Below are 25,709 nucleotides of genomic sequence, written 5' to 3'. Positions count from 1 at the left end.
GCCTTAATTTCAAGGAAGCTGGAATTCAAAGGGCGGGGGGAGAATGTTACAGATATAAATCCTTGCTGAGACCCCATTTAAAGTACTGCATTCAGTTCTGGGCACCACATCTCAGGAAGGAAATATTGGACTTGGAGGGGGTGCAGCGCAGAATGACCAGAATGATACCGGGGCTAAAATGGTTAAATTATGAAGACAGGTTATGCGGAGGTCGGTCCTCATTTTTCTCTTATGGATCCGGCCCCATCCGTTTACTGTGGACGGGAGCGCGTCTGATGCTAAGTCAGTCAGAATCGGATGCAACTCACATAACCGGCACAGCGGCTCTGGAACTGGCGATTGGTTTTACATTGAGTCTTTTTTATGGGATAGGCTGTACATTGTTTGTATAATAATAAGTTTGATACAATGAAGGTTTTTTCAGTTATTTCCGATTTCCACCCACACCAGTTTTATGTAGTAACAGGTAACAATATTTAAGGGATGTGATGTACAGTGTTGGTGGAATCAATGTAATTTAACTTGATATATTGTAGAATCTCTTGTCTATCCCAGGCTCTTACCTCAGGTTTAGACCCTCACCTAGTTTAAAACCAGTCACTCACTGATATAAATAAACCAGTAACAACCCCGAAACCTCAGCGGGTATATTTGTTCCGATACTAAGTGACGGTCCCAATTTCCACTGAAATTCTCGATCAGCAAATACCAGAGGCTGTTTTGGGTTTGACAAACTGTGAAACAGATTGTTTTAAAAGCCGGAAAGAGGGAAACACTGGTGGTTGATATTCAGTGTTTTTCATTAACTCTTTCTGTTTCCGATTTACTATTTATCTTTGTGTGTGACTGACAGGAGCGGCTATAACGGAGCCCAGTGACTGGGTAACGAGCTGCACTGAATCATTGTCCTGTGTTACAGACCGGCTCGTTAGACCTGTTCATTTCGTCTCATCTCATTGTCAGCAAACAGGAAATTACTGAAGTTAAGGCTGGTGAATAACAGCTCGCAATATCAATCCTCTCCACCATTGGGGACTGAGTCTTCCGAAAAACAGGGATTTTCACTCGTGCAAATTTCATCCACATTTTCTGCTCTTCATTTCTCTGATCTGTTTGATGCGGCTTTCCCTTCAATTCACGACCAACAGGAAAAACCCGATTTTATCGTCGATTTTCGGGTCAAGAGGTGTGGTGAGATTTCAAATAATTGAAATCGACCCTTATTAACGCCAATATCGTCACCTACACGTTTGACAAATGCAAAGCGGCTTCACTCACGGTTTTGCTGCACAACTCGTTCAAAGATACTGTCGGTAATTGGAGGGTCTTTGAAGTGATGACACGAACATCACAGTTCGCACTGCCATTTTCCTCAAGACGCTTCAGATTCATGTGGAATGATTTCGGTCTGGCGGTTAAATCTGTTCCCTCTTCACAAATCCCCCTTTGAACCTGTATCCTTTCGTATTTTTGAGAACCGATACCAAATCGATTTTCCCTGTACTGAACATTACTTTTTTAAATATTACAGATAAGCAGAGCACTTGAGCTGTCACAGCTGTGACTTTGACTTTTCTCCCTCTCCTCTCGATCTCCCCGGTAACTGCCACTAACCACAACCTTCAGTGACAATTCTCCATCAGAAAGTTCCGAGCCTCGGTTTTCAAATGAAATAACGCCCATCTCTTCAATCATCGACAGCTCAGAGAGAGTTTCTCAGTTTCATTTCACACTTTATCCAAATCCTCCTTAAAGCACCATCAAAAGTTGTCCTTTAGTTAATAATAAGATCAATAAAAGTTCTGATCTTCTGGGGTTTGGTTTCAGATTCCAGGGCTTTTAAAGTTCACTGCGGATATTTATCGAAGCGCATCTTGATTGGACGCTTCTTGGAGAATTCGGAGAAAGATCACAAAGCGATAATTCAGAGACGGAAAATGAAGCTGTTTGACGGGAGCACTGATAGAACCGATTGTGCGCTGCTCTTGTGGCGCAAGCGCTCAGCGTGCGGTACTTTCATGAACTCCAGAAATGCCCAGGTTGTGAGTTTGAGCCTCATCTGGAACAATCGAACATTTTGAGTTTAAGGTACAACTGGTATGTTCCATAACGCATCTACTTCTCAGTGTTCCCATGTGAGCACTTGGGTTCCTCTGGCCTACCGTCTTGCAATAGCTGCTGTGAGTTTATTTGTTTATAGGGGGAGAGGGGGCTTTTAGCGGCAGCTGATATGGCAAAGGGGCCGGTACGAGAACTTTCAATCCAAAGAACTAAACATACAATTCTTCTTTTCGTTTAGCGGATATTCATCAGTTGGAAGTTTCGTGTGGGGAAAATCTGGATGGGAAATATTCTCCCTGGTGTCACTGTGTAACGGGTGAAAATTTTCAGCTTACAGATGTTAATGCGCTGAAAGGTCGAGAGACATTTTCCAGCTCCCGTGTGGGACAAGTTTAGCTTTTGAGCCACTATGTAAAGTGTTATTTTAATTGCTGCTAACGAATGACAAGACATTGTTAAATACATCATGAAATAAATTTAAAACAGAAATAGATAGTTTCCTAGAAGTAAAGGGAATTAGGGGTTACGGGGAGCGGGCAGGAAATTGGACATGAATTTAGATTTGAGGTTAGGATCAGATCAGCCATGGCTATTGAATGGCGGAGCAGGCTCGAGGGGACGATTGGCCTACTCCTGCTCCCATTTCTTATGATCTTATGTTCTTATTTGGCACAAACGCGAGAATTGTAAACTCACGAGTTCACTGTCCATGTTTCTTCCATCATGTTCAACAGAAACAAGGATTGTCCTCAACACGTTGCTGACAATTTTCTTACAGGGACCCTCACCCAATTTCGACGTCGACGATGGATAATTCAGAGTCCTACAATGAATATGTACGATATGAACTTAACAAATTGCTAGCCTGCGTAGCTCAGTAGGTTGAGCAACAGACTTTTAAAACGGGTAGTGATCTGAGGATCCAGTGTTCTGTTTGTAAATTTTGAAACAGCTGGCAAGTTCTGTCTTCGCAGCGGAGCAACAACTACGGGACAGACGATGCCTGCAATGTGTTGTCAAAGCTTCGGTGTTATCTTGTTTCCCAGGGATGGGCAGTAATGCGCTGCCTGAAGCGGCAATTGCAGCTTCCCGCCAGCAACGTGTGATCGGACAGGCGGCCTGAATGTTGTTGCTCTCGTGGCCTCACTCAATGCGGGAGCTGGGGAACGGGGAACATCGAAAAACTGATCTGTTTGTTGCCGCGGCTGCAATGCTGTTTATAACTGTATTTATAAATCGAGGCAGCGCTGCAGGATCCTTTAATAACCTCTCACAAATCAACTGAAAACAATCGCAATGTCCAGCTTTGAGAGGGGCTTCCTGCACAGTCGGGGCATGAAACATGAATGAGGGCGAGACACTGTCTGTATATGTGTAGTGTTTGAATGTGTATTGAACTCTACAGAGAATGGAAAACATATCGGTTCTGTGAGGTGTGGTATTTTATTCACATTTAACCACAGAATGAATTCTTGCTTTTTTTCAGACGGATTGATTTTTAGTGGGGAACTTTTTCAAAATGTTTCTGCCCGGTTTCGAACCCGGGACCTTTCGCGTGTTAGGCGAACGTGATAACCACTACACTACAGAAACTCTGCTATACAGTTTACTATAGGAAACCCTCAGAAGATAGCTGCCGACTGCAAATGCTCTCAGTGTGGGAGACGGGTCCCTGTCCCGTTCAGGGAATTAAATTCTCCAAAATAGTTGACTGTATTAATTTCGCAATACTCATTAAACTCTGAAAAAAGAATAGTTGTTCAAATCGCCATTAGTCAACTAATAACTTTTTGTTTCAAGCTGACGGAAATACTGACTTTTAAAAAAATTATTCACCAGGTAGATTACAGAAAGTTCAGAGGGGAACTGAAAGGGGAAATAAGAGGGGCAAAGAGAGGGTATGAGAATAGACTGGCGGCCAACATAAAAGGCAATCCAAAAGTCTTCCACAGGCATGTAAACATAAAACGGGTCGTGAGAACCCGACTCTGATTCGGGACCACAAAGAAGATCGATTCATGGAGGCAGCTCAAAAATGCTTCTGCTCGGTTTCGAACCGGAGACTTTTCGCGTGTTAGGCGAACGTGATAACCACTACACTACAGAAACTCGGCTGGATAGATTGTTATAGGAAACCCTCAGAAGATAGCTGCCGACTGCAAATGCTCTCAGTGTGGGAGACGGGTCCCTTTCCCGTTCAGGGGATTAACTTCGACAAAATAGTTTACTGAATTAATTTCGCAATACTCATTAAACTCTGAAAAAAGACGAATAGTTGTTAAAATCGCCAATAATCAACTCATAACTTTCTGTTTCAGGCTGACGGAAATCCTAACTTTTTTTTTATTCATTCACCAGGCAGAATACAGAAAGTTCAGAGGGGAACTGATCGGGGAAATAAGAGGGGCAAAGAGAGGGTATGAGAATAGACTGGCGGCCAACATAAAAGGCTTCCACAGGCATGTAAACATTAAACGGGTGGGAAGAACCCGACGCTGATTCGGGATCATAAAGGAGATCGACTCATGGAGGCAGAGTGGGTGGCCCAAAAATATTGCTGCCCGGTTTGAAACCGGGGACTTTTCGTGTGTGGCGAACGTGATAACCACTGCACAACAGAAACTGTGCTGCACATGTTGTTATAGGAAACCCTCAGAAGATAGCTGCCGTCTGCACATGCTCTCAGTGTGGGAGACGGGTCCCTTTCCCGTTCAGGGAATTAACTTCTACAAAATAGTTTACTCTATTAATTTCGCAATACTCATTAAACTCTGAAAAAAGACGAATAGTTGTTCAAATCGCCATTAATCAACTAATAACTTTCTGTTTCAGGCTGACGGAAATCCTAACTTTTTTTTTATTCATTCACCAGGCAGAATACAGAAAGTTCAGAGGGGAACTGATCGGGGAAATAAGAGGGGCAAAGAGAGGGTATGAGAATAGACTGGCGGCCAACATAAAAGGCAATCCAAAAGTCTTCCACAGGCATGTAAACATTAAACGGGTCGTAAGAACCCGACTGTGATTGGGGAGCATGAAGGAGATTTGACTCATGGAGGCAGCCCAAATTTTTTTTTGCCTGGTTTTGAACCGGGGACTTTTCGCGTGTGTTGTGGACGTGATAACCACTACACTACAGAAACTCTGCTGCACACGTTATTTTAGGAAACCCTCAGAAGACAGCTGCCGTCTGCCAATGCTCTCAGTGTGGGAGGCGGGTCCCTTTCCCGTTCAGGGAATTAACTGAGGCAAAATAGTTTACTGTATTAATTTCGCAATACTCATTAAACTCTAAAAAAAAGACGAATACTTGTTCAAATCGCCATTAATCAACTAATAACTTTCTGTTTCAGGCTGACGGAAATCCTAACTTTTTTTTATTCATTCACCAGGCAGAATATAGAAAGTTCAGAGGGGAACTGAAAAGGGAAATAAGAGGGGCAAAGAGAGGGTATGAGAATTGACTGGCGGCCAAAAGGCTTCAACAGGCATGTAAACATAAAACGGGTCGTGAGAACCCGACTATGATTCGGGACCATTAAGGAGATCGACTCATGGAGGCAGAGGGGGTGGCCCAAAAATGTTTTTGTACGGTTTTGAACGTGCTGCACACGTTGTTTTAGGAAACCCTCAGAAGATAGCTGTTGTCTGCAAATGCTCTCAGTGTGGGAGACGGGTCCCTTTCTCGTTCAGGGAATTAACTTCTACAAAATAGTTTACTGTATTAATTTCGCAATAATCATTGAACTCTGAAAAAAGACGAATAGTGGTTCAAATCGCGAATAATCAACTAATAACTTCCTGTTTCAGGCTGACGGAAATTCTAATTTTTTTTAAATTCAATCACCAGGCAGAATATGAAAAGTTCAGAGGGGAACTGAAAGGGGAAATAAGAGGGGCAAAGAGAGGGTATGAGAATAGACTGGAGGCCAACATAAAAGGCAAACCAAAAGTCTTCCACAGGCATGTAAACATTAAACAGGTGGTAAGAACCCGACGCTAATTTGGGAGCATCAAGGAGATCGACTCAGGGAGGCAGAGGGGGTGGCCCAAAAGGCTGTGGGCCAAACTCTGGAAAGTGGGTTGAGGCTCGATACCTCTTTTTCGGACGGCTCAGACACGAAGGGCCGAATAGCCTCCTTCTGTGGGGTAACTTTCTATGATTGTATGATTTCATGATATTATTGCCGTCTGTCTCGGAATGGTGTTAATATACAATCTACTATAAGTATACTTTAATCAAATTGGTGCCTCTGTTTCACTGCGAGAGAGAAGAGGCATTAATGTGTGGATATTGGCTGCAGCAGCTGGATTGCCCCTTTACTTTTCCTCCTGTCCCAATCTTTCTTTAACCTCCTCTGCTGGTGTTGCAGGTTAGATCAGCCATCGCCGTGCAAGGAAGCCTGAGAAGTCCATCAGGGGATAACACAAGAGACAGAGACAGGGATAGATAGAGAAATGCATGCAATGAAAATAAACTGTATAAATAGAATTATACAGTCATTATTTTTTGAGTTCGTTCATGGGATGTGGGCGTCGCTGGCGAGGCCAGCATTTATTGCCCATCCCTCATTGCCCTTGAGGTTGGTTACAGTACAGAAGGAAGTTATTCAGCCAATCGAGCCCGTGCAGGCTCATCGTAAGAGCAATCCAGTTAGTCCCAATCCCCCGCTCCTTTCCGCTAGCCCTGCATTTTTTCCCTTCAAGTACTTATCAAATTTCTTTTTGAAAGCCACGATTGAATCTGCTTCCACCATCCGTTCAGGCTGCGCGTTCCAGATTACAACTACTAGTTGGTAAAAAAGTGTTTCCCCATGTCGCCTTTGGATCTTTTGCCAATCACATTAAATCTGTGTCCTCTGCTTCACGACCCTTCCGCCAATGGGAACAGTTTCTATTTATTTACTTTATCTAAACCCTACATTATTTTGAACACTTCTATCAAATCTCCTCTAAATGTTCTCTGCTCCAAGGAGAACAACCCCAGCACGGGGTAAATGCGGTCAATTAGCTTCAATTCATTTATTTGAGCATTAAACAGCTCTTTAAACGTTGCTGTGACATTATGGTAGCGTGCCGTCGCGGTCTCAGGTGTTCCATCAAATTTCTACGGAGGCGTGGGTTTGAACCCCACTGCTGTTAGAATTTCTGCCAATGTTCATTTTGGCTTGTTCGCAGAAAACCCGATTGTCGTGCGATGGAGCAGAGGATGTGAAAGAAGCTGAAAGTGAAAGTGCAGATATTATTTTCATCGCAATGACTGGACACGTTTCCACAGGTAAGGGCCTCTCACCTTAAGGTTCTTTCCAGCAGAGTGGGACAGGTGATCAAAGTGACTGGGCTCTAGCGGCGCAACCAGTCAGTGCGCGGTCCTTGTATGACAGTCCAGGGCCGGGAAATGGCGAGGTAGTGATTCGAGGCCCACCGAAATCAACCAATCCTTTTCCTTGTGAAAATTTCGGCCGGAGTTGAAGGTACAATTGGTGTGTTCCAAAATGCATCTAGTTATTTGCATAGCCGTGTGGTTCCTCCGGCGTATGCTGTTGCAAAAGCAGATGAGAACATTTCGGACTGAAATGAGGAGAAATTTCTTCACTCAGAGGGTGGTGAACCTATGGAATTCTCTACCACAGAAGGCTGTGGAGGCAAAGTCAATGAATATATGTAAGAAGGAGCTGGATAGATTTCTAGATACAAAAGACATCAAGGGGTATGGGGAGAGAGCGGGAATATAGTATTGAGGTCCAGGATCAGCCATGATCGTATTGAATGGCGGAGCAGGCTCGAACGGCCGAATCCTGCTCCTATTTTCTATGTTTCTATTTACAATTGGTGTGTTCCGTAATGCATCTAGTTATTTGTTCAGCCATGTGGTTTCTCCGGCCTACTCTGTCGCAATCGCAGATGAGATGTTTAGTCTTCTTAGTTTACAGAGGGAGGCTTCGGAATTGGAGCCACAAACTATGATTTTGATCCATCTACAAATTATGGGATTTAGCTTGAGCTTTAAACTAGCGCGTTGGACTGCTCAGCCACGATCCTTTCCATCTTGCGATCTTCACGTGCTACTTTTACAGGAATAGAATTACTGCAAGCAAGAATTCTACCCCTCAAGCACCAATGCTCGCACGGCAGCAGGATGAATGTGTCCAGTTAGAAACCTGTCTGAAGGAACATCCCGTCAGACAGAGCTGGAAGTCCAGCAGATTGACTTTCGCGGTGAGCAGATGATGAGCCTCCTTCTTGAGAGTGTTTCGCCAATCCAGCTCAGAGTGGATTAAGCATTATAAATTCGTGTGGGACTGGAGCCACTTGTATCAGAGGAAGTGGATGGGGGCTGTTTCCCTTCCTTGACAGATATTAGTGATCCTGTTCCGGTTTTGCTGCAAAATTTCACTTCCCAGCTCCGAAATCAACGAACTAAAATTTAACGGTGATGCGATGCGAACACACAATTTCTGAGCGAAAATTCCGATGTGCTCCCCATTGCGCGACTAAACCGGTTATGAATTATATGATTTCACATTACCCATATGCAGCTTATGAGCTTTTGATGCGGCAGAGCAAGTGGTTCGAAAGCTCAGTGGGGTTTCAAATGAACTCCTGAGAAAGTTTGTTCAATGCGTAGTGCTCTCTCTCCCTCTTTCTTTTGCTCTCTCTCGCTTTCTCTCTTGAGCTCTCACTCTCCCCGTTTATCTATAGAGGGTTCGAATACAAAGAGGTGGAAGTTATGTTACAGCTGCATAGAGCTCTGGTGAGACGCCATCTGGAGGACTTCATTCAGTTCTGGGCACCCCACCTCAAGAAGTATGTATTAACCCGGAGGCTCGAGGGGCTGAATGGCCGATTCCTGTTCCTATTTTGCAATGAATGAAACAATAATTCAAGAATAGAGGCGCTAATGTATCAGGACGAGTGAGTGAAGAATGTTTTCTGTTTGAAGTACTGATTTCATTAATTGAATATTCTCTGTGTCCCAGCTCAGTGCAGTCCAGTCCAGAAAAGCTGCTCGCACAAAGTGGCATTTTCTGTGAGAAAACAAAAGGCTTGTTCAGGCCATGACAGTACCGAGTGCGGGTAGGTCTGCGCATGAAATGGAAAAGTGAGGTGAAATGCTCCCACGAGCAGCGGATGTCTCTGTTTACATTTCCAAAATGCACACACGCATCGGCCGAATCGATTCAACTCATGGGAAAGCTGCGAGGCGAGGCAGGGCTGCAGTGGATCATTTGAAGCAACTGAAACACACAAGATTCCGCCCGTTTCACGTGGCATCTCCTGTTTCTGACTATTCTTCCCCTCCCGCTTCCTCTATTCCTCCAGCTGCCAGGTGAATTAGAAGCTTGATGAAAACACAGGGGAATTCATGAATCCCATCCTGACCTGGACAGCAGGGAGGGAGAGGGAAAGAACGGTGCTGGCCTTTGAGAAGGGATGGATTTTGCACATGCCGGGAAAAATAGACACAAAGATCTCATCTCCCTGCTTCTTTGGTATGTGGGCTATCTTAATGCTCAGGTGATGATATCACTCCCCCCACCCCCGAGACCATGACCTCCACTCGCACTCTCCTTCCAATCTCACACACCTTTGCTTAGGTTTGAAATCGTGTAAGTTTTCACACTGCGATTCAATTTGAAGAAAGCGATGCTGTGATAACCTGGGGCTATTGAGGAGTTGCAGTGCAAGAAGGCTAATGATAACAGTGACTGTTCTGACACTATGAGCGACAGTTCAAGGTGAACAACATTTAAAGTCTCATGCAGCAGTTCTGGGTCCAAATCTTTCACGTGGCATCTCCTTCTGCTCCTGTCACTCATTTTCCTCCACGGAGAGTTCATTTGGAATTCCTGTGCTGCTGCATTGCGCATTTTCCAGTTCTGCTTCGAACAATCGGGACTTTAAAGGCACCTCTGTGACCTGCACTTTATTTAAATACGTTTTGTTCGCGTTGCATTCGACTGTGAAATCGCTCTCGGTTTTCATCTCAATGAAGCAGACTGTGACCGCATTGTATCTGTCAGCGTGTAAGTGGCGAGGTTGGGGTTAGCACGGGTGGTTTTCAACTTTTGAAATCTCACCAATTACAGGAGAAAAGAGACATTGAATCAAACTCTCCCTGTCAGCGATGAATTGAATGAATATCGCTCCAAGCAGATCTGGACAATGCGCAGTGCAGCCGCACAGGAGTTCCAAATCCACCCTCTCGCCACTCGGCAATCGCATTAACTGAACTTTACTCTGACCCAGTGTCACCGCGCGGAAATCGAATGTTTGTCGGCCACATTTTTTCTTAACATCATAGTTACTGGTTTAATGGTGAAAACTGCCGTCAGCTTCATTGTAAGTGCAAGCGACAACTTTGTAGTCACCGTGCAGTGCCACAGACCCGCTCGTTGGACCTGCTCGTTTCATCTCCTCTCATTTTCACCACACCTGAATATTACTGGAATTGAGAATGGAGAATCACAGCTCGAAAAATCAATCCTCTCTGCCACGATGGGACGAAGACTTCCGACATACAGGTGTTTAATGGCAAGGTGAGTTTAATGTTCAGAAATGAGACAGCACAGATTTTCACTCGTGCAAACTTCACACCCTTTATTTTGGAAAAGTAAACTGATAATGGAGAGATGTGATATTGATCGCGGCAACCTGAATTTTTAACTCGTTTAATCAATGATTCAAACACAAACGTGTCGTGTCTCTGTGGCGCAATCGGTTAGCGCGTTCGGCTGTTAACTGAAAGATTGGTGGTTTGAGCCCACCCAGGGACGGTAGGGGAACTTTTGCCTTAAGGTTCATAGTCTCGTGTTTCCTGGTTTCAAATATATGTTTTGTCTGCAAAAAAATGCACGGTTTCGATGGCCAGCTGAGCACGGCCGATCTTCCACCATTTAACCTGAGATTACCTTCACGGAAATCAGAATTCTTCTTGACAGACAAGGTCCAAAGATTTCAGGAGAGCCGCTTCACTCTGACATGGATGTTTCTGCAGTGAGCGACACCAGACTGTTTCCACAATAAATGTCAGTCCTTTTATTTTGGAAACTCAAAATTGTTTTCGCATTCCGAAGGGTTTCAGTTCATTTGTGAACTCCACCACTGACACTGCTGAAGGTTGTAGGCTCAGGGAGTGGGACCTCCAGGAGTGGACTGTAAGAAAGCTGGGTTTCGATATCCTGACAAATATATGCCGAGGAACCAGAGGAAACCTTAAGAAGGAACCGTCTGGGATTTTACCTGTTAGTTTAGGTCTCAGGGTGAATGATTCCTGACTCCCCGAACTGTCTTACATTTAACTCAGGTCAGATCAGGATGAATTCAGTTTACAGGAGGATAGTGTCAAATATCACCCACAATCGAGGGAGACAAAAGCAGCCATTGGAGATGCGACGAGATCATTGGAAAAGCAGAAGGTGCACAATTGTGGGAATAAAAGCAAACGCCTTTTCAGCTGCGTCAGGAGTCAGAAGACCGTTAAAGATAGTTTAGGTCCACTGAAAGGCAGTTCAGGGCAGATTCCCAGGCTATGGCAGAGCTGTTAAATGACTATTTCTCATCAGCCTACACTCCTGTGGATGATGCTCAGATTCCAGCTGTGGGATGTGCTGTCGACAATAACATCATAAATATTAAAATAGAAAGGGATGTCATCTTGGATAAAATACGAAATCTCAAAATAGATTGTGCTCCAGGTCCCGATGATATTCACCCACGGGTGTTTAAAGAGATGAGACGGGTGCTCTGTGAGCCCCTTGCGTGTATCTTCAACAGCTCAGTAGAGTCAGCGATTGTCTCCTGAGATTAGAAAATAGCTTACGTAGTTCCCATTTTGATTAAATGGGACAAATCAGAGCCAGGGAATGACAGGTCCATCGGTGTGACATCGATCAGAGGGAATATGCTTGAAGGGATCCGAAGAGATGCTGTTTATGACCACGGGGAAAGAGAAGGCGCCATTAGAGATCCTCAACACTGCTTCCGGGAAAGAAGGTCGTGTCTTGCAAACTTGCTTCAGTTTTTTGAAGAAGTTGCTTGGTTAGTGGATGAGGGTAATCCGCTTCACTTTGTCTATCTTAGGCTTGTCAAACTCATTTTGGATGATGAGCCTGATCCGATATTATGGCACTTGGCCTGGGCCACATTCAGCAAAAGTTATTAAACTAGAAATAGATGAAGATGAACGATATTGTTACTTCCTCACGTTTAGATTTTATTTATTGCTGCTGCTGCTCCCAATACCTGGCACCTCTTAGCTTGAACCATTGCATCAACATTTGGAGTAAATGACTGGGCTGTGTGATGTCTTGGATAAAAACATGAGGCCACTTGTCATTACAGAACTTTGGAAGTGATTTCCACAGTTTCACAACTCCCTGTGTAAAGAAGTTTCTCTTGATCACTGCATTAAAGCAGAAAGTAGGGGTTAAGGTTCGCTACTCAGACTGGTAAAAGGTGGAAAGTGGTGTTCCACAAGGATCGGTGCTGGGACCACTGTTCACAATTTATGATGTGGAGATGCCGGTGATGGACCGAAAGCTTGTGGGATTAAAAATAAAATCGTTGGACTATAACTTGGTGTTGTAAAATTGTTTACAATTGTTAACCCCAGTCCATCACCGGCATCTCCACATCATGGCCACAATTTATATAAACGATTTGGACTCGGGAATCGGATGTACAATTTCAAAATTTACGGATGACACCAGTTTGGGGCGGGATATAGCTGATACTGATGAAGACTACAAGAATATACAAGAAGACATTAATAAACTTGCAGAATGGGGGTGTAATTGGCAAATTAATTTGAATAAAGATGAGGATGAAGTGGAGCATTTTGGTCGCAAGAACAAGGAGGCCACAGACTGCTTGTACAATAAGAGTGTCTATGGGGTAGAAATGCAATGGGATCCGGGGACACAGATACACAAATCACTAAAATTAGTGATGCAGGTTAAAAAGGCCATAAAAAAGCAAACCAAGCACTAGGGTTCATTTCTAGAGGGATAGAATTGGAAAGTTATGTTAAACTTGTATCAAACCTTGATTAGACTACACTTGGTGTACTGTGAACAGTTCTGGTCTCCATATTATATGAAGGATATAGAGATACTGGAGAAGGTGCAAAAAGGATGTCACCATATAAGTGGTCGCTGGATTTGGTGTCTCTGTGCAACTGATCCCTGTATTTGGTGTCCCAATGTAAGTGGTCCCTGGATTTGGTGTCTCTGTGTAATTCGTCCCTATATTTGGTGTCCCTGTCCACGTGTCCTTGGATTTGGTGTCTCAGTGTAAGTGTTTCGTGGATTTGGTGTCCCAGTGTAAGTGGTCCCTGGATTTGGTGTCCCAGTGTCAGTGGTCCTGGATTTGGTGTCTCAGTGTAAGTTGTTCCCGGATTTGGTGTCCCGTGTAAGTTGCCCTCGATTTGGTGTCACAGTGTACGTGGTCCCTTGTGTATTGAGGCATCGCTCGTGGAATTTTTCTCCTCTTTTCACTTTTGCAAAAATTGTTGCCAGCTTATTAAAGCCATTAACTGGCTCTCGGGTAGGGCACAGAAAAAATGAGACCTCGTCAGTTTCCCTGAGAATGACAGGTCTGAATTCGAGTTAGAGAACATTTAGCAATTAAACCAGACTGGGCGGGTCGGGCCTGAGTTGCGACTTACGAACGGAAAAGTAGCGGCCAGTTTACCTCGCACCATGGGGAAGGGCTGAGCACTCGGGTTTCTGTATAATTTATTTATTATGTTTGTTGCCTCCCTGGCACCAACCTCGATGGGATGACAATGATTAATTTTCTGTTCGGCAATTCCGGCATTCAATGGCGGGGCATTTCCCCACAATCCCCCGCGCCTCAGAATGTGCCCTATCAATGACTACAGGAGAACCGTGCGCAGTGGCAGGACCGGGCCGTGCTCTGAGCATGAGCAGTGCGAGTGGTGGCGAAGGACTGAGGAGGAAGAGGCGAGTCGGAGGCCGGGAGAAGACGGGGGAGGAATGGGACCTGTGGGTAGTCGGAGAAGGTTCACAAGCACCTGATCACATCTTGAGGCCACAAATATGCGTCCACAGGCCCAGTGTTTGCACCACAGTGACAGGCCCGACCAGCAGCCGTCCGAAAAGCAGTGTGACTGGCCGCCATCTTGCGAGCGGAAGTCATGGTAGAATCTTGGCGCATGCGCGGCCATCTTGGCACAGGAACAAAGAGTGGGCGGGGCTTCAGGGTCCCAGTGACAGGAACAAAGAGTGGGCGGGGCTTCAGGGTCCCAGTGACCGGGAACAAAGAGTGGGCGGGGCTTCAGGGTCCCAGTGACAGGAACAAACAGTGGGCGGGGCTTCAGGGTCCCAGTGCCTCATTTATTTTATTCTCACTCTGCCCACAGCGGGTGTAGAACTGAATCCAATCAGAGGAGAGGGAGGGAGAAAACTGGGAGTGGAGGGAAGAAATATTGGAGATGGTGGGATGGGTTTGGTTTTCAGCACAGGGAGGAGGTAGAGTGTGTGGGACGGGGATTTACGGCTTTGGCGGAAAAGAGAGGATAGAAAGTTCCATAGAAACTAGAATTGTCTGTTCCAAATTTCGATCCCGTATTTAGAGTGATGACTTTTGTGAACTTTTACAGGGTATTAGAAGGGGAGGATTTGCAGACGGGAAATTCAAACCAAAGATCACGTCAAGATCTGACAGAGTCACTCGATTCATCAGGACTTGAATATCATCGACCTATGACTGTGGAAGGAGAAATGTTTGTCTTTTCTGTCTGTGGAAGAAGATTTCAAACATCATTGTGAGTGGAAAAGCACCGAGACACACACACACCCGAGTGAGAGTGTTCCAGTGCACTGACTGTGGAAAGAGCTTTCACCGGTTGCACAGCCTGAAAAAACACTGCACCATTCACAGCGGGGAGAAACCGTACACGTGTCCTGTGTGTGGACGAGGCTTCAACTGATCGTCCAACCTGGAGAGACACAAGGACACCCGCACCATGGAGAAACCGTGGAAACGTGGGGACTGTGGGAAGGGATTCAATTACCCATCAGAGCTGGAAACTCATCGACGCAGTCACACTGGGCAGAGGCAGTTCACCTGCTCCACACAAAACAGGAAAACCACAGTTTCCGGTCTGGGGTGCGTTTCCTGATCTCACCCGGAGTGGTACTGAGCCCCACAGAGCAGGAAACGCCAAGGCACAGTCCCAGGCCTGTGCCAGACAGTCGAACTTGGGATGGAGCCGATACAGCTCAGTTGAGAATGCAAAAATTTGAAAGTCCCGAGTTCAATTCCGAATTTCAGCAAAATTTGTTTTTTTGGATCTCATTCTTTGGGTCGAATCTCGCATTAATTTACACTGAAATATTAATCGGCGCTGGAGGCTTGGGGAAGGAGGAGCGAAGCATCAAGGATGAGAAATATTGGTAGCATCTTTATTTAGCTTTATTTCTTTCTGCATTTTTCTCTGTTTTTTGCCTTTCTCAGCGCCGGCGAACATTTGATTTGAAGCATTTGATTCCTAAACTGATGCCTTTTCCTCATCTCCGCTCTGTCTGTTTCTAACTGCTTGTGACCGTTAAAGGGAACAGGCCCCGAGTTAAACGTTTATCAGCAAACCGACAGAGAGATATCACAGCGGGAATAAAACTCGTTGCTTCACATTGTTAGATACTCAGTGACTCAGATTGTAATGTGTGTCAGTAAACATACCCGGATACTGAGTGACACAGTTTGTAATGTGTGTCAGTAAACACACCCTGATACTGAGTGACACAGATTGTAATGTTTTTCAGTGAACACACCCGGATACTGCGTGACACGGATTGTAATGTGTGTCAGTAAACATACCCGGATACTGCGTGACACGGATTGTAATGTGTGTCAGTAAACATACCCGGACACTGAGTGACACAGGTTGTAATGTTTGTCAGGAAGCATACCTGGAAGAATGGTCCCGGCAATGGAAAGAAATGGAGAGATAGGAAAAGAGACAGACAGAAAGAGATGGAGACACGGAAAGGTGAGTGAGAAATGAAGGATAAATGAAAAATGAGCGGAAAGATTTTTTTTTCTCCGCCCCAGGGGCAAAGGTATATCAAACATTGTAATGAATGCTATTCCAAAAACGATTCCTTCTGAATTTTGCATGAACTCCCTTGTTTGTAAAGTCTCGATTTTCAAAGTCACTCAAATAATGTCATAAATTACTGATGGCCCGTACGGGGATCGAACCCGCGACCTTGGCGTTATTCGCACCACGCTCCAACCAACTGAGCTAACCGGCCATTTTTTTTCTTATGGCAATCGGTTTGGGGCACTCATTGGGTGGTCTGTGTTTTACTTCTCACACTGCGTTTTACGGTTGTTGCACGAACATTGAACACACCACATCCCTTAAACATTGTTACTTGTTTCTGCATAAAACTGGCAAGGGTGTAAATCGAAATTAACAGATAAGGAGCACTTTAATGCGACAAATTTAATTCTGAACATTGAAAGCCCACCCCTGAAACACTGCCCCGCTGTGAAAACAGTGGGCAGGACACTGAGGGACTGCGAAAATTGTGTGCTGAGTTTTCCGTAGTGTAATGCTGATCATGTTCGCCTTTTACGTGAAAAAGCTCTATTTCAGTTCCCGCATAAAAACATACTTTTGAGGAACTTACTTCGGATAAACCTCCAGTCGTCAACTTGTGCTTGGAGAAGGGACAATTATTGTTCCTTCCTGTTAACTTGAACAACGGCTGTACCAAATTACAGGTGTCATAAACTATCAATATTTGAAACCAGACCCTTAAATGCAGTCTGGAAAGTGGAAAATGGTGAAAGTGCATCACATACAAAACACAAAAACTTATTTAAGGTTTCACTATCCATGTTAGTATTTCCGTGATTCTGCAGCACAAAGTTATCGGTTACAACAATTATTCATCTTTCACAGAATTTCATTAGTTTCATTAATTAATTTCATAACGTTCATTGGTCACTGCAACCACAAGCTTGAGCTCGGTGAAAAAATAATGTTGTTAATCATGCGATGTGATGTTTTTCTCTGGCACAATCATTCAGCGCGTTCGGCTCTTAACCCAAAATTTGATGGTCCAATGACCCCCAAGGGACGATACAATATCCTGGATTTCAATGCGTGCTTTCACTGTAAGAAAATGCACAATAAATGAATTTGATGAAAAGTGACTAATATTGTTGACTTGAAATAGTTAGTGTCCAACTTGACATTGCACCACATCGGAATCGAAATTCAGATTCGGGGCCAGAAATGCAGATGATGCACGGAGGCAGAGGGCAAGGCTGAAATATTAAATGAGTACTTTGCATCTGTCTTCACCAAGGAAGAAGAAGCTGCCAGAGTCAGTAAAAGAGGAGGTCGTGGAGATACTGGATGGGATAAAAATTGATAAAGAAAAGGTACGAGAAAGGCTGGCTGTACTTAAAGTGGGTAAGTCACACGGTCCGGATCGGATGCATCCTTGGTTTCTGAGGGAAGTAAGGGTGAAAATTTCAGAGTTGCTGGCCATAATCTCCAATCGTCCTGAGATATGGGGGTGGTGCCAGACGACTGGAAAATCTCAAATGTTACTCCCTTTTTAAAAACGTGTGCAAGGATAAACCCAGCAACTACAGGACAGTCAGTTAAAACTCGGTGGCAGGGAAGCTTTTGGAAACGATAAATACGGGATAACAGTAACAGCCAGTTAGACAAGTGTAGATTAATAAAGGAAAGCCATCACGAATTTGTTAAAGGCAAATCGTGTTTAACTAACTTCATTGAGTGTTTCGATGAAGTAAAGTGCCACATAATATGCTTCTCAGCAAAATCGAAGCCCATGGAATAAAAGCATGGATACTAAATTGGATAAATGACAGGAAACAAACAGTCGTGGTGAAAGTATTTTTTTTCGGACTGGAGGAAGGTAGACAGTGTTGTTTCCCAGGGGTCGGGACTAGGACCACTGCTTTTTGATATATATTAATAAATTGGACTTGTCCGGACAGGAACAATTTCAAAATTCGCGGATAACACAAAATTAGTAATTGGAGTAAACAGTGAAGAGGATAATAATAGTCTTCAAGAGTACACAGACGGGCTGGTGGAATGGGCGGACACATGGCAGATAACATTTAATGCAGAGAAGTGCGAAGTGATATATTTTGGCAGGAAGAATGAGGAGAGGCAATATAAACTAAATGATACAAATGAGGTGCGGGAATAGAGAGTCCTGGGGGCATATGTGCACACATCTTTGAAGGTGGCAGGACAGGCTGAGAACGTGGTCCTGGGCTTTATAAATATAGGCATAGAGTACAAACTCAAGAAAGTTATGTTGAACCTTTATAAAACACTGGTTCGGCGACAACCAGAGTATTCTGTCCAATTCTGGGCACCGCATTTTAGGAAGGACGAGAAGGCCTTAGAGAGCATGCAGATAAGATTTACTAGAATGGTTCCAGGGATGAGGGACTTCAGTTATGTGGACAGACTGGAGAAGTTGGGATTGTTCTTCGAGCAGAGTCGGTTGAGAGGAGATTTGATAGAAGTGTTCAAAATCATGAAGGATTTAGAAAAAGTAAATAAAGAGAAGCTGTTCCCATTGGCAGAAAGGTCGAGAACCAGACGACATAGATTTAAGGTGATTGGCAAAAGAAACCAAAGGCGAAATGAGTAAAACTTTTTTACGCAGCGAGTGGTTATGATCTGGAAGGTGCTGCCTGAAACGGTGGAAGCAGATTCAATCGTGGCTTTCACAAAGGAATGGGATAAATACTTGAAGGGAAAAAATTGCAGGGCCACGTGGAAAGAGCGGGGGAATGGGACTAACTGGATTGCTCTTACAAAGGGATGGCACGGTCTGGATGGGCCGAATTGATTTCCTTCTGTGCTGTAATCATTCTATGATTCGATGATTGGATGGACAGAGCGGTCTAATAGGATAGGCGATCGGTTGTGGGGAGCAGGGAAACTTTCGACTGGTTGCACGGCTGTGTTACTGACGGCTCGTTGGTCTCGGATTATGGTTTTCACTTTGGGCGTTTCACTAATTGATATGTGAGAGGTCCGGGGTTCAAATTCCTGGACGAGCCCTCCTGTGTCACTATTTTCAGTGGAAATTCATTCATTTATTTTTCACATCTTTTCAGCGTTGCAGAATACAGGATTGACTTAATTCTCGTGCATGTTTGACGTTTAGTGGCTCGAATGCAGAGGGTTTGTCGACGCAACACCACATAGGGAAAGGAAAATGTCTCAACGTGGTGTGCAGATTGAAGCTGAATGTGAATGTATCCCTTTTCAGGCGAGCTCATAGGTGCAGAAAGAAAATCCTCCTTAATCGGCCGGGAATCAATCCCCATCTCCTCGGGTGGCAGGTGAGAATTCTACCAGTGAAACAGCAACGTCCGACGGTAGCGGCTGCATGTGTCCAGTTGGAAACCTGTCTGAAAGAACATATAGTCTCACAAATCTCCTGTGAGCACCCTGTGCATTCTGATTTACAGCCGTGCATCAAAGGCGCTCGCAGCTGCGGTAGTCGGGTGGTTAAGACGTTAGATCTGAAACCCAATGGGGTATTCTGGCAGAAGTTGGAATCGTGCTATCGGCGCTATTGTGTAAAGTTTTGTTCAATGCTCAAATAAATATGAACTGGAGATAACGGGCTGCAATTCCTTCCCTCAGAGAGATACTCCACCGCGGCAGATCATTTTAACTGGGAGCCCAGTGGTCTCTTGCAAAATATCAAGATACGTGAAGGGAACTTCACAATATTCCACAACTGTCCAAAACTGGGCACCGCACTTTATAAAGGATGCGAAGGCGTCAGAGAGGGTGCAGAAACATTAACTGGAATGGTTCCAGGGATGAGGTCTTCAGTTACGTGGGTCGACTGGAGAAGCTGAAGTTGTTCCCTTCGAGCAGAGAAGGTTGAATGGAGATTTGATAGAAGTGTTCAAACTCATGACGGGTTTAGATAAAGTAAATAAAGAGAAACTGCTCCCGTTGGCGGAAGGGTCGAGAACCAGAGGACGCAGATTTACGGTGGTTGACAAAAGAACCAAAGGCGATAAAAGGAAAAACTTCTTAAACCAGCGAGTGGATATAATCTGGAATGCATCGCCTGAAAGGGTGGTGGAAGCAGATTTAATCCTTGTTTCTAAGAGGAATTGGATAAGTATTTGAAGGGAAAATATTTGCAGGTATACGGGGAAAGAACGGGGGAATGGGACGATCTGGATTGCACTTAAAGAGAGCTGGCACAGGCTCGATGGGCCGAATGGCCTCCTTCTGTGCAGTGACGATTCGATGATTCTATATCTCCCAATCTCCATCGTAAATGCTGCTAACTTGACGTTAGGTTTTTTCGATACTTTTATCTCTCTATCTCTCTCTGTCTCTGTCTCTCTGTGTTTCCCCCTGATGGACTTCTCAGGCAGCCTTGAACGGCAAAAGCTGATCGAACCTGCGACACCAGCAGAGAAGGGTAAAGATCGAAAGACTGAGACGGGAGGAAAACTAAAAATCCAACCCAGATGATGAACTCGCAGATAATATCTACACATTAATGTCTCTTCGTCCTCATAGTGAAAACATCAGTAATTTTATTCCAGTATAAAAAGAAAGAAAGTCTTGTCTTTATAAAGCGCTTTTCAAGACCTCAAGACCTCCCAAAGCGCTATACAGCCAATGAGGTATTTTTGAAGTGTAGTCACTGTTATACTTGTGGTCGAGTGGATAATCTGCGGATGCCGAGGGAGACAACAATGTAACTTTCGAGAAATTAATTCTGAAAAGTCTCACTTGGCATGACAAGTCGCACATTCAAAACGAATGTGGTAAAGAGAGGCTAATATTGTTGATATGAAATAGTTAGTGTACAACTTCACATTGCTGTACATCGGAATAGAAAAAGTGATTGGATGGATCGCAGGATGGCCGATTGGTTAAGGCGTTGGACTCGAAATCTAATGGGGTTTTCCTGCGCAGGTTCGAATCCTGCTCGCAGCGCTGTTTCTTATAGATTTGTTCAATGATCAAACAAATAAGGACTGGAGTTGACGGACCGTGTTCCCTCCCTCAGAGAGATGATCCAGCGAGGCAAATGCTTTTAATTCGGAGCCAATGGTCTCTTGCAGAGTTGCACGGCACGTGAAAGAATCTCGACCAAGCTCCATCTTAAATTCTGCTCGTTCGCAAAGCTTGATATTTATCCGATTTGTTTCTATACTTTAATCTCTCCCTGTCCCTGTCTCTTGACTCTCTGAATTTTCCCCTGATGGACTTCTCAGGTTTTCTTGAACGGCCAAGGATGATCGAACCTGCAACACCAGCAGAGAAGGGTAAAGATGGAAAGACTGAGACGGGGGGAGAAGCAAAGGTGCAACCCAGTTGATGTATTCGGAGCTATTGTCCACACATTTATGTCTCTTCGACCTCACAGTGAAAAAAATCAGCAATTTGAATACAGTGCACTTATGGTAGAGTGTTTAAATGCGAGAGTTGAGACATACAACAATCGAACCGTTGCCATGGTGATGATCGAATCTAAACACTGGACCACAAAGAAACGCTGAAAATTCTTTGGTGCGAACAAGCAGCCCAACGCGGCCTTTCCTACTTGCCTCTTTGTAATTCAGGTCATTATCGTGCGAGACAAGCTGCTCGCAAAAAAATGGCATTTTCTGTTCAAACTACTATCGCGACAGAAGGTGATGTTCAGGCAATGACAGCACCAAGTGCAACTAGGCATGTACATGAAATGGAAAGTGAGGTAAAATACTACCACAAGCTGCTGATGGACATGTTTCCATTTCCAAAATTCACGAACCTGAATGCAGCTCCTGGGAAAACTGCAAGGCCACGCAGGTCCATCATGAATCATTTGAAGCAACTGGCAGTTTAAAGTGGCATCTCCTCCTGCTTCTGTCGGGGGTGAAGGAGAGACACCGTCGTTATAAACGTACAGTTTGATTTTGTACAGAACTGTACAGAGAAGGAGCACATATACTGGGGCTGTGAGATATTCTATATTATTAATATTTAACCACAAGAATATCCGCAGTCAGAAGCTGAAAAGAAGGGAGAGATAAGAGGCCTGAAAATAAACACAGAGCTGAATGAATCACGGAAGAGTGAAAGAAAAGTAAATCTTACCAGTTCTGCTGTGTTCCGTGCGCAATCTTGGGCGCTCCCCGATGGACTGATGGTGAGAATTCAATGCTCCCACCAACGCATGAGTTCGATTCCAAGTCAGCGAATTAACTTTAGCAAAAGTTATTAAATTAATTACATGAAACTAATTAAACCCTGTTGGTAGATGAATGACTGTTTTATTCACCATTAATCAAACGATAACTTTCTATTTCATACTGAAGGAGATGTTGACGTGGTTACCGAGAGACAGCCAAAACTTTAATCAGATTTTTATGCTTTGCAGGTGATCAAATTTCATCATTTTATAGACTGTATCTTAAGGGTATGATTAAAAGCTCAGTGCAGCTGTTGTTAAATTTAAAATGAATAGGAAATTGTCGCCTTTTATTACAAGAACGCCCGAACCGGTTCTACGATCAAGATGAAAGTAACGCAACGAGGAACATCTGATACAAAAATCCCCACCGTTTTGCTTTTCCAACATAAAGGATGTGACATTTATTTTCTGAACATAGAAACAGTCTGGTCTCGCTCACTACAGAAATCTCCATGTCACAGCGAAACAGCTCTCCTGCAGCAAGTGCGGCCTCCGTTCGGGCCTTTCGGGGGCTTGTCTGCCAAGGAGAATTGTGATTTTCTTGCTTCCAAAACATACATTGAAACCCTGGAACTTTGAGGCGAAGAATCCTGAGGAAAAATCAAATAAGAGCTCGAACAATCAAACTTCCGTGCAAACCGACAGCACCAACAAGACAGGCGAAGAGGTCACCTGCTGAACCAATAATTAATTGGGCTAAACTTTGAGTTTGCAGCGACCAATATAACAACTGTCTACAGTCAGTCCAAAATGAATGGTTGAAGCTTGTAGGAGTGAAAATCCAAACAGCCGGTCTTCACTCTTAAACCAGCAACTATGAAGAAAAACATGCCGGAGAAATACTCGCTTTCAGTGCGGTGACACTGGACCAGAGTAAAGCTCAGTTAATATGATTGGTGAGTGGCTGGAGGGTGGATTTCGAACTCCTGACCGATTGCACTGTGCATTTTCCAGATCTGCTTGGAGCACCAATCCCTTCAATTCATCACTTACAATTCGATTCTCGGTTTCATTTCGCTGACGCTTGGTGAAATTTTACAAATTGGAAGCGATCAGTGTCAAAGCTAACCACGTCACCGACATGCTCGCAGATACAAAGCGGCCACACTCTGCTTCAGCTAGATGAAAGCCGAGAGCGATTTCACGGTCAAATATAATGGCTAACAAAACTTATTCAAAGAAAGTGCAGGTCGTTGAGTTGCCTTTAAATTCCTGATTGTTCGCATTGAACTTCTTCCCATTGCGTTTGAGAGCCACGTGGGGCGATTTGGGGACTTCATTTCATTTTATGCAGAAGTTTCAAATGCAGTTCAAGGTCAAAAGTCCTGGGACCACTGTTGTTCACAATTTACCGGTGCTGGGACCACTGTTGTTCGCAATTTATCGGTGTTGGGACCACTGTTGTTTACAATTTGTCGGTGCTGCGACCATTGTTGTTCGCAATTTATCGGTTCTGGGATCACTGTTGTTCACAATTTACCAGTGCTGGGACCACTGTTGTTCACAATTTACCGGTGCTGGGACCACTGTTGTTCACAATTTACCGGTGCTGGGACCACTGTTGTTCGCAATTTATCGATGTTGGGACCACTGTTGTTCACAATTTGTCGGTGCTGCGACCATTGTTGTTCACAATTTATCGGTGCTGCGACCATTGTTGTTCACAATTTATCGGTGCTGCGACCATTGTTGTTCACAATTTATCGGTGCTGGGACCACTGTTGTTCACAATTTGTCGGTGCTGCGACCATTGTTGTTCACAATTTATCGGTTCTGGGATCACTGTTGTTCACAATTTGTCGGTGCTGCGACCATTGTTGTTCACAATTTATCGGTGCTGGGACCACTGTTGTTCACAATTTGTCGGTGCTGCGACCATTGTTGTTCACAATTTATCGGATCTGGGATCACTGTTGTTCACAATTTGTCGGTGCTGCGACCATTGTTGTTCACAATTTATCGGTGCTGGGACCATTGTTGTTCACAATTTGTCGGTGCTGCGACCATTGTTGTTCACAATTTATCGGTGCTGCGACCATTGTTGTTCACAATTTATCGGTGCTGGGATTACTGTTGTTCACAATTTATCAGTGCTGGGTTTGAGAATGCATACGGGGCGCCCTTTTAATAAAAATGCATATGGGGTAACTTTTTAGTGGTTTATAGTGAGATACCTCCATAGCGAAGTAGCAGTGTGGTGAACCAATGGTTAATATAAGTAGCCCATTTTGCTAGCTAGAATTAGAAACAATGAGCTTCTTCTTTGACCACCTGTTTACATTATTAATTGTCTTTATGTATAAGCCTGCCTTGTGTTAATCAAGCAAAGAGATATGATAAAGTTGAATTCTAGTATAAGGAGTTGTCATGCAGCTGCATTAATGAATGGATCTCCCTTTGCAGGCAAGGTCAAAAAACATCCCAAGCCAGAGATAAGGTCGCCTCCCTTTTCCTTGGCATACGCATGAACAAGTATTACCTGTGAGTGGTCGGTCATTATGTCAGTTAGCATGGCTTGCCAAGACTCAGCTTATGATTGGTTTTAACCCCTTGCTACTCATGTCCCTCCCCACTCTGAAAATGTATAATTGTGTGGATCTGCCTATGTAATTTTGCCTGCTCTATGAGATTGACCAGACTCTGTCAAGAGTTTAAATCAATTCTAGAGATAAGGTCAGCTGCAGCTAATAAATTGTGTTAAACTTTCAAGTGTTATTCTCATCAGTTATTGCTGAACCAGACTAAGGGTAAAGAAATCCGGTATCGTCAGGTTCACGGTTGTTCACAATTTATCGGTGCTGGGTTCACAGTTGTTCACAATTTATCGGTGCTGGGACCACTGTTGTTCTCAATTTGTCGGTGCTGGGTCCACTGTTGTTCACAGTTTATCGGTGCTGGCGCCACTGTTGTTCACAATTTATCGGTGCTGGGTCCACTGTTGTTCACAGTTTATCGGCTCTGGGGCCACTGTTGTTCACAGTTTATCGGCGCTGGGGCCACTGTTGTTCACAATTTATCGGTGCTGGGACAAATGTTGTTCACAATTTATCGGTGCTGGGACCACTGTTGTTCACAATTTATCGGTGATGGGACCACCGTTGTTCACAATTTACATTAATGATTTAGTCATAGGAATCGGAAATACAATTTCAAGATTGACAGACAGCACATAATTGGGAGCTGTAGTTAATAGAAAGGAAAAATGCGAAAAATACAGGAAGACGTCAGTAAACTTGCAAAATGGGCGTGTAAATGGCAAATTAGTTTCAATATTTATTGTGTATTCCCTTGCCTTGTTTGCCCTCCCTAAATGCATTACCTCATTCTCCAGATTGAATTGCATTTGCCACTATTCTATCCACCTGTCCATTCCACTGATATCTTCCTGCA

The 25,709-nt window shown here is 44.2% G+C and overlaps 5 non-coding genes across 5 annotated transcripts; 2 read left to right on the top strand and 3 right to left on the bottom strand.

Annotated features, from left to right (window-relative positions):
• Positions 1-3,581: 3,581 nt before the first annotated feature.
• Positions 3,582-3,654, bottom strand: trnav-aac (transfer RNA valine (anticodon AAC)). Its single transcript has one exon. It is a non-coding gene; the product is annotated as a tRNA-Val (tRNA).
• Positions 3,655-4,097: 443 nt separating this feature from the next.
• Positions 4,098-4,170, bottom strand: trnav-aac (transfer RNA valine (anticodon AAC)). Its single transcript has one exon. It is a non-coding gene; the product is annotated as a tRNA-Val (tRNA).
• A 6,594-nt stretch (positions 4,171-10,764) lies between these two features.
• Positions 10,765-10,838, top strand: trnan-guu (transfer RNA asparagine (anticodon GUU)). Its single transcript has one exon. It is a non-coding gene; the product is annotated as a tRNA-Asn (tRNA).
• A 5,431-nt stretch (positions 10,839-16,269) lies between these two features.
• Positions 16,270-16,343, bottom strand: trnai-aau (transfer RNA isoleucine (anticodon AAU)). The gene has a single exon. It is a non-coding gene; the product is annotated as a tRNA-Ile (tRNA).
• A 4,655-nt stretch (positions 16,344-20,998) lies between these two features.
• On the top strand, positions 20,999-21,076 carry trnas-cga (transfer RNA serine (anticodon CGA)). Its single transcript has one exon. It is a non-coding gene; the product is annotated as a tRNA-Ser (tRNA).
• Positions 21,077-25,709: the final 4,633 nt, after the last annotated feature.

This window comes from Heptranchias perlo, chromosome 20 (genome assembly GCF_035084215.1).
Source record: "Heptranchias perlo isolate sHepPer1 chromosome 20, sHepPer1.hap1, whole genome shotgun sequence".
Classification (NCBI taxonomy): Eukaryota; Metazoa; Chordata; class Chondrichthyes; order Hexanchiformes; family Hexanchidae; genus Heptranchias; species Heptranchias perlo.
The sequence above is the reverse complement of the archived record's forward strand: the minus strand, read 5'-3'. Positions and strand labels throughout refer to the sequence as shown.